Source organism: Elephantulus edwardii, unplaced genomic scaffold (genome assembly GCF_000299155.1).
Source record: "Elephantulus edwardii isolate Elephantulus edwardi_28Jun2011 unplaced genomic scaffold, EleEdw1.0 scaffold00466, whole genome shotgun sequence".
NCBI lineage: Eukaryota > Metazoa > Chordata > Mammalia > Macroscelidea > Macroscelididae > Elephantulus > Elephantulus edwardii.
This window is the reverse complement of record NW_006400216.1, coordinates 810,064-817,809: the sequence shown is the minus strand read 5'-3', so window position 1 is coordinate 817,809 and position 7,746 is coordinate 810,064. Positions and strand designations below refer to the sequence as shown.

The window sequence follows — 7,746 nt, the reverse complement described above, 5'->3', positions numbered from 1 at the left end:
TCCAAGCATGATGTCCTTCTCCAAGGACGGGGTCCCTCCTTACAACATGACCAAAGTATGTCAGATGAAGTTTCAGAATCCTTGCCTCCAAGGAGCAGCCCGGTTTAACCCTCTCCAGGATGAATCTGTTTGTTTTCTTAGCAGTCCATGGTATCCTCAGCACTCTTTTCCAACACCAAAACCCAAAAGCATCAATTCTCCTTCTATCCTCCCGGTCATTTTATATTGCTATGTTTATTGGTGTATAAACCTCTGTTTGTGACTCAGTTCTAATTTCCTTGGGGTATATTACTAATAGCCCAACCACAACTGAATGGATTGAGAAATTGTGGTACATTCACATAATGTGAATACTATGCAGCACTCAGGAGTGATGATTTCTAAAAATACTACATAACTTGGGAGAGACTAGAGAGCATTATGCTGAGTAAAATAACTCAGTCTTACAAAAATAAATAATGCATAAGACCATTATTGTAAAACCAGAGGATAACTACTAAAACATGTATGGGAACCCAACGGGGCTGAGGGGTAGGATAAGGATGGGTATGGGCAAAATCACAGGGTTGCACAGTTTGGTGGGTAGAGGGAGGGGGTGAAGGAAAATGTAAGGATCTGGGTTAAAAGACTGGGTAATGATGGGCAAGATCCAATGGTGATTAGTTTATAAAACATACTGCATGGAGATGATTTTATGAAACATAATATGAATGAAGAATAGTATAAGACAATGTATACAAACTTTGTAAGAAAACCAATATAATTAAAAAAGAGGGGGGGGAAGAACAACTAGGTCATATGGAATTTCTATGTTCAGCATTCTTAGGAAACACCAAATTGCCTTCCAGATTGGTTGCACCATTTTACAATCCCACCAACAGTGTGTAAGAGTTTCTATCTTGCCACATCCTCTCCAAAATTTATTATTTGCTGTCCTGTTAAACTTTGCCACTGCTACTGGGGTGAGATGGTATCTCACTGTATCTTCATATATCTGTCCCATCCAAATATCTTCTGTGAAAATTATTTCCATGTCTTTTGCCCATTTTGTAATTATGTCATTATTAGTCTTTTTCTTATAGAAGCCCTGTAGGATTCTGTAATCCTTTTGATACAGATTTGTCTGTATGTCTTTTGACATGAGACCCTTGTCTGAAATGGTATTGCCAAATGTTTTTTCCCAGTCAGTAGGCTTTTTTTCACTCTGTTGGAAAATGTTTCTTATGTGCACAGGGATTTAATCTTTAGAAGGTCCTAGTCATCAATTTTATCCTCTCGAGACTGTGCATTTCTGACTGTATTTGGCAATCATTTTATACCATAGATTAGGCCACGTAAGCTTGATCCCAGACTCAGCTATTCCACTGCTTGGAATATACTCCAAGAAAATGAGAAATGAGGCACAAATGGAGACTTGCACATCAATGTTCACAGCAGCATTATCCACCATCACAAGAACATGGAAACAGCTCAAATGTCTAACCACAATCGAATGCATTGAGAAATTATGGTACAGTCTCATGGTGGAATACTACGCAGCATGCAGGAGCAATGATTTTGTAAATCACTTCCTAAGTTAGGAGGGACTGAAGAGCATTATACTAAGTGAATGAACTCAGTCCCAAAAGGACAAATACTGTATAAGACCATTATTGTAGAACATGTATGAGGATCCAAGGAGAAGAGGAGGAGCAGAGAGGCGACAATGGGCAGGGAAAGTGGTGAGGAAGTTAATCATAGGGTCGCACAATTTGATGAGAGAATGAGGGGTAGGTAAAGGAAATAGGAAAGATCCAGTGTGAAAAACAATACATAAAAAGTTTGTAAATAAAACAACATAAAACAAAACTTTTCTTTATTTTTTTAATAAAAAAAGGGAAACAAAGGGGGAGAAAGTGTATGAATGCACTCATGCCCAAGAAGGTAAGGAATGGTCTGAGCAGAGAAGCTATGTCTTTGCCTTAGTGCAGGCTTTGCTCTCCTAAAACATTAAAATGACCTGGTGTGCTTTACTGATGGGGCGCTGGGCCTGAGCCCTGTACTTTGCTCTTAGGGGACTTTGATAAGCAGTTAGGTGAGAGCAGCAGCTTGGAGCTTATAGAATCACTTTGAATGAGGAGCTCTTCCAGAAAATACAGTGACAGATATTCAATATCGTGGCAGGGCTATAAACCAGCAGAAATGTGGAGGGGAGAAAAGAGCTCACATGTGGGCAGCAGCAACTCCCTACAGTTTCCAGGATCGCAAAAGTGTGCTACTGTGCACAGGGCACCTCCAACGTTTGGGTAGTTCAGGCCTCCTTGCCTGTGAGTCTCCTGTAAGTTTCTTCACAAGTTTTTCTAGATGCTCAGCACCAGCTTTTCTCGTCTGCCACGATACCAGGGCTTTGTGCATTCAGACTGTGGCTATTTTGGGTCCAGCTGATTAAAAAGACAAGAATGAGAGGAAGTGCAGATATGTGGAAGTTCTGTGGCTGCTCATAGAACCATGGGTTTGAAGCTCAGAAGATTCACAGACGTGCTGCTACCTTCAGAGGACAGGAGCCACCACGGAATATGAAAAGCTCTGTGGGCAAAGTACCAAATGATACAGGAAGCATCACAAAAGGATGAAAGGAATGCAGAGTTAGGGAACCAAAAAGAAGTGATCTACATGCAAGCATTTCAGGAAGGGTGGCGCTGTCAGGTTCTGTGAGTCAACTCCAACTCATACTGACTTTATTCTGCTCCATCCTCACAGTCTCTGCTGTGCCCAAGCAGTGTTTACAGTCACCGGGCTAATTCATCTCATTGAGCATTTTTCTCTTTTACTGACTCTCCAACTTTCCAAGCACTAGGTCCTTTTCCAGGGACCGTGTGACAACATTTCCAAAGATGAAGTTTCACAATCTTTGCTTCCAAGGAACAGAGCAACCTGCCGTCCTTATAAGGTTTGTTTGTTCTTTTGCAGTCCTTGGTATAGTAGATACTATATATACCCCATGATATAGTAGATACAGCCCCACAATTCAAATACGTCGGTTATTCCTTCTTCCTAATTCACTGTCTAATATTCACAAGCATGTGAACTCAACCTCATTGCCACTGAGTCTCAGCCTCTATTCATGGGGTTTAATAAGCTGTAAGCCAAATGGGAGGAGACTGTCTATCTTTTTTTCTGGAGAGCTAGTGGTGGGTTACACACACCAGGGAGTTGTGGCCTTTGGTTAGCACCACCACTCCCAATGAAGGCAACCACCAGAGCCCCCCCAAGGCAGATGAAAATGCCATCGCTTAGTTCAAGCACACTTTCATTTTCAAACTTACATCCTTGGTTTTTGTCATCTTTGAGAAATCCTTGGTAGCAAATTTTCTCAGTGTAACACATATTTAGATATCCTGACTAATTCTAACATGGGAAGTGATTTCAGATCCAAGTAAAATGAAATCCATGACAAATGCATTGTTTTTCTCCATGAACATGTTCCAGATATGAGAAATTATGTTCTATTTATGTGGAGTTATAATCCATACACCAAAGACTATAGTATTTGAGCTTTAACAATAAATGCTTCAAGTCTTAATTTTCTGCAAGCTAGGTTTCACATCTACATTGTTGAGGAGTCTGCCTCCAATCGTGCCACATTATTCTTCATAGAGCCCAGCTTCTCGTTTGCTCAGCATGGAGATTTAATGTGAAGGATACAATCCTGATGCATGCACTTCCTGATTTGAAACCATGCTTTATCACCTTGTTCTGTTTGAATGACTACTTTTTGGTCTATATACAGGTTCTGCATAAGCAATCTTAAGCGTCTGAAATCCCCATTCTTCTCAACATTACCCATCATTTATTTTGATCCACATGGTTGAAAGCCTTTGCACAGTCAATGTGAAACACTTCAGAGCCAATGGTACTAAAGGAAGACATCTAGGCCCCACAGAACAGGCTCATTCAGCCATCCCAAGAAATGTAGAGGACAGTGGCCTGGCCAGCTGACAGGAAGGTCTCTTTATTTGTGTCTATTCCAAAAGGTGATCCAATAGAATGTATAAAGGACAAAGCAATGTCAACAATAAGCCACCAAGAGGTGAGAAGAGAGGCCTAGTTACCTACTTTTAACAGCAAAGTCTCAAAGTGATAAAATTGGACTTTATCCCAAACCTCTCAAACTCTAAAGCATCAGCTCAGCTCAGCTACACTCCACCATCTATGTTTTTAGAAATCAAGTACTCAGTTTTCCCCTTCCCTCTCTAGTATTCAACCAGTATGCACAAAGCTGAGGAGGAAAGGGCGTGACTCCCTGGGTAGTGCAACAGTTAAGTGCTCAAGTACCGGCCACAAGGTGGGCAGTCTGAATGAACTCAGAGACCCTTGGAAGGCAGGCTGGAGAGTTGCTTTGACAGGGCAGATGGTGAAAGTCCGATGGTGCAGTTCTGCTGAGACACACATCTTGAGTTAGGATGGTGGCAGCCAAATCGACCATGCATAATGGTCGAAAATGCAAGTGTGTTTTAAAGCAAACCATTCTCTGCCAAAAGTACCAGAGTTAAGGGGGGTAGGGGGGGAACAGCAAATGGAATTAAGAAGGATGTATAATAGGCCCAGTCCATTTTGTATAGGGCCAGAGAAGACGAGGAAGAAATCTAGGGTTCTAAGAGCACTAGGACACACTTTTGGGTATGTTGCAAGAAGGGATCAGTCCTTGGAGAAGGACATCATGCTTGGGAGAGTAGAGGGACAGGCTAGGAGAGAAAAACCTGAATGAGAAGGATTGACTCAGTGACTGGGGTAATAGAAACAGGTGTGTCAGAGACAGTGAGATTGGCTCTGGATAGGATAGGGCTCAAAGCTACTGTGAACAGGGTCACTATGAGTCACAAGTGACTTGACAGCATAACAACAGGACCATTGGGAAGGCACAGAGGTAGTGCTAAAGCAAGAGCCTGATGTTTAGTTATTGTTGCTGTTGTTGTTGCTGCTGTTGTTGTTGTTATGTGCCATCGAGTCACTTACAACTCATAGCAAGCCTATTCTGCTCTACCCTGTGCCAACCTCACTGTCTCCAACACACCTACTCCCATCATTCCAATCACTGAATTGATCCATCTCATCAAGGGTCTTCCTCTCTTGTGCTGTCCCTCCACCCTCCCCAAACATGATGTCCCTCTCCAAGGATTGGGCCCTCCTTGCAGCATGCTCAAAGTATGTCAGATAGAACTTCAGAATCCTTTTCTCCAAGGAGCAGCCTAGCTTCACCCTCTCCAGGACGAATCTGTTTGTTCTCCTAGCAGTCCATGGTATATTCAACACTCTTCTCCAGCACCACAGCTCAAAGGCATCAATTTTCTTTCTATCATCCCTAGTCACTGTCCAGCTCTCTGACTCATAGTATGCAATTGCGAAGACTATGGCCTGGGTCAGGTGCACCTTAGTCTCCAGCCTGACATCAGTACTCTAGTACTCTGGAGAGGTCCCTGACAACTGACTTTCCCAATGTTTATTTAGATAACCCATTTTATATGGAAAAAATAAATCCAGGACATTGTTGCTTTTAATGCATTTCCATTATTTACTTTTGCATCTAGTCTTACCCATATCTCCCTATCTGTCCTGGGATTTCTGTTCTATCTGCCCTGTCTTCCTTCAGTCTCTGCTAGTTAAGCCTGTGCTCCCAGTTGTCAGACCCTCCTCCTCTGTCACATCCCATATCCACGACATGATTAAGCTACTTAGAGTTTGGCTGTGCTCATGTAACTGTCCTGCTAAGGAATGTAAAATGCTTTTATCCGTCGCCGGAAGCTCAAATTCTTTGTACATCCCAGCCCTAACCTACTTTGGCAGGTTCATCTCTTTTGAAGTATTGATCCTACACATTAAAAGATCCAGACTGCTCTTCCTCTCCAAAAACAAGTTCTGTTTTCCTTCCACATCCAGCCCACATATTTATGGTTCCAGGATATGATGCTAAACTCAGAAAACTAAAATCAAAGGGAAAGAATCGTGTCCTATTAGCCACTGCACCCTCCTTCCTAGAAACAGGCCTGACTGTAGGTGCTAGACTTTTTTTGCTCATAGATAAATTAATCAGGCCACTGCATTTGCCTGGAAAAAACTTTGCTTCACAAAGTGCATCTGGCTCCTTATTTGGTGTCATCCTTCTGAACCCATGCCCAGGGATTCTTGGAAACTACACTCACTGAGATTAGGGGTGTGTGGCCCTTCCCCTTGAGTCAGGACTCCACAGTCATCTGATCAATAAAATATGGCAGAAGTGATGGCTTTAAAGGAGAGTGTGACAGTTGAGCACTTGGCTGCTGACCTCAAGGTTTGCAGTCCAAACCCAACTTCAGCTCCATGAGAGAAATACCCAGCAAACTGCTTCCATAAGGACTGCAGAAAAGAAAAGTCTATAGATAGGTTAAAGTCTGTCACATAGGGCTGCAATGAGTCCGTGGGCAATACAGCATCTTCACATTTTTGTTCATCATTCTAAAATTGCATGATTCAAATTTGCATGAGGGCTATCACTACTGCCTGAATTATACATCTCCTCCCCAGGGCTTAATAAAGACACAGCTCAACCTTTATTCTTGGGAAAGATATATTGATTAAGAAATGCAAAACCCTAACTCTGACTCAAGATGATGTTCAATCTTCCTTTTTTTCCCTCCCAGCAAATGGGGCCATAATTTCAAGTAAATGGCATATGAAGCTGTTAGGAGCCAGGCCCACGTGCACGGCCCATGTTCTCCTGGTTGTAAATAACACACATGACTGCACTGGGGACCAAACTGCCTGTTAGCTGCTGACATTAGTTGTTTAATGATCTGAGGAGCAGAAGCTGTCAATTATTGTATGCCTTCTCAAAATGCCACTTTAAACCCATCATGTAATTAATTTACCTTTTTGTTAAATTTTTATGATTCCTCTGAAGTTGATAATCTGTGGTGCAGTCTAACCTGTGAAACTCACTGAACACTTTGAAGCTGTCATTAGACAACTGGGCTGAAATCCTTCTACCGTAAACCATGTGGAGATCTGGACGCTAGTCTCTGATCTGTCCTCACAAATCTGATTGAATAAATTCAAGCAAAGACCACATCCCAGAGCCTTGACCTCCCCATCTGTTCACAGGCATCCCGGCACTTCTTCTACCTTCCTGATGTAAAAAAATCTCATCAGACAAATGCAGCACTATATCTTAAAGCACTGTGCAAACACAAAGTTAAGACACTATTTTCAGAGACTTTTCTATCAACCTTCTAGTGAATAGAAAAGTATGTTCTGTAATAATTTCCAATTTAAAAAGAATTTGATCTTACTAGAATTCTCCAAATTCCAAGGCTAGACAGCTAAAATGGGTATATGTGTCTAGCTCATGACAGTATAATGATAATTAACAACATCTTATAATCCTCACTGATCATCTATAAGTACATTTTAAATATATACTAGAATTTTATGGCATATATTTAGGAAATCTAGTCTCTACGATCTTAAAGAGAACTGGGCATCCAAAATATGACCTAAACAAGTAGTGTGTGTGTGTGTGTGTGTTTTTAAGCATCTTATCCATGCAGGTATAAGGAATCTATGCTGCCCATCAATTCTATGAGTATACAGTGAAACTTTCTGGGAAAGTTTTTGAGACATCTAAACATGACATTTTCTGAAGTATATCAATTGGTATACCATCTATTCCTGGAGCCTTATTTTTGGCCATGTCCTTCAAAGCAGCCTGAACTTCTTCTTTCATCACCATAG

The 7,746-nt window shown here is 41.6% G+C and overlaps 1 protein-coding gene across 1 annotated transcript in view; it reads right to left on the bottom strand.

The window, feature by feature from the left end:
- LOC102844345 (disrupted in schizophrenia 1 protein-like) overlaps window positions 1-7,746 on the bottom strand; it is a gene marked incomplete at its 3' end in the record, with an annotated part of 195,017 nt that overhangs the window by 20,438 nt on the left and 166,833 nt on the right. The window lies entirely within an intron of this gene.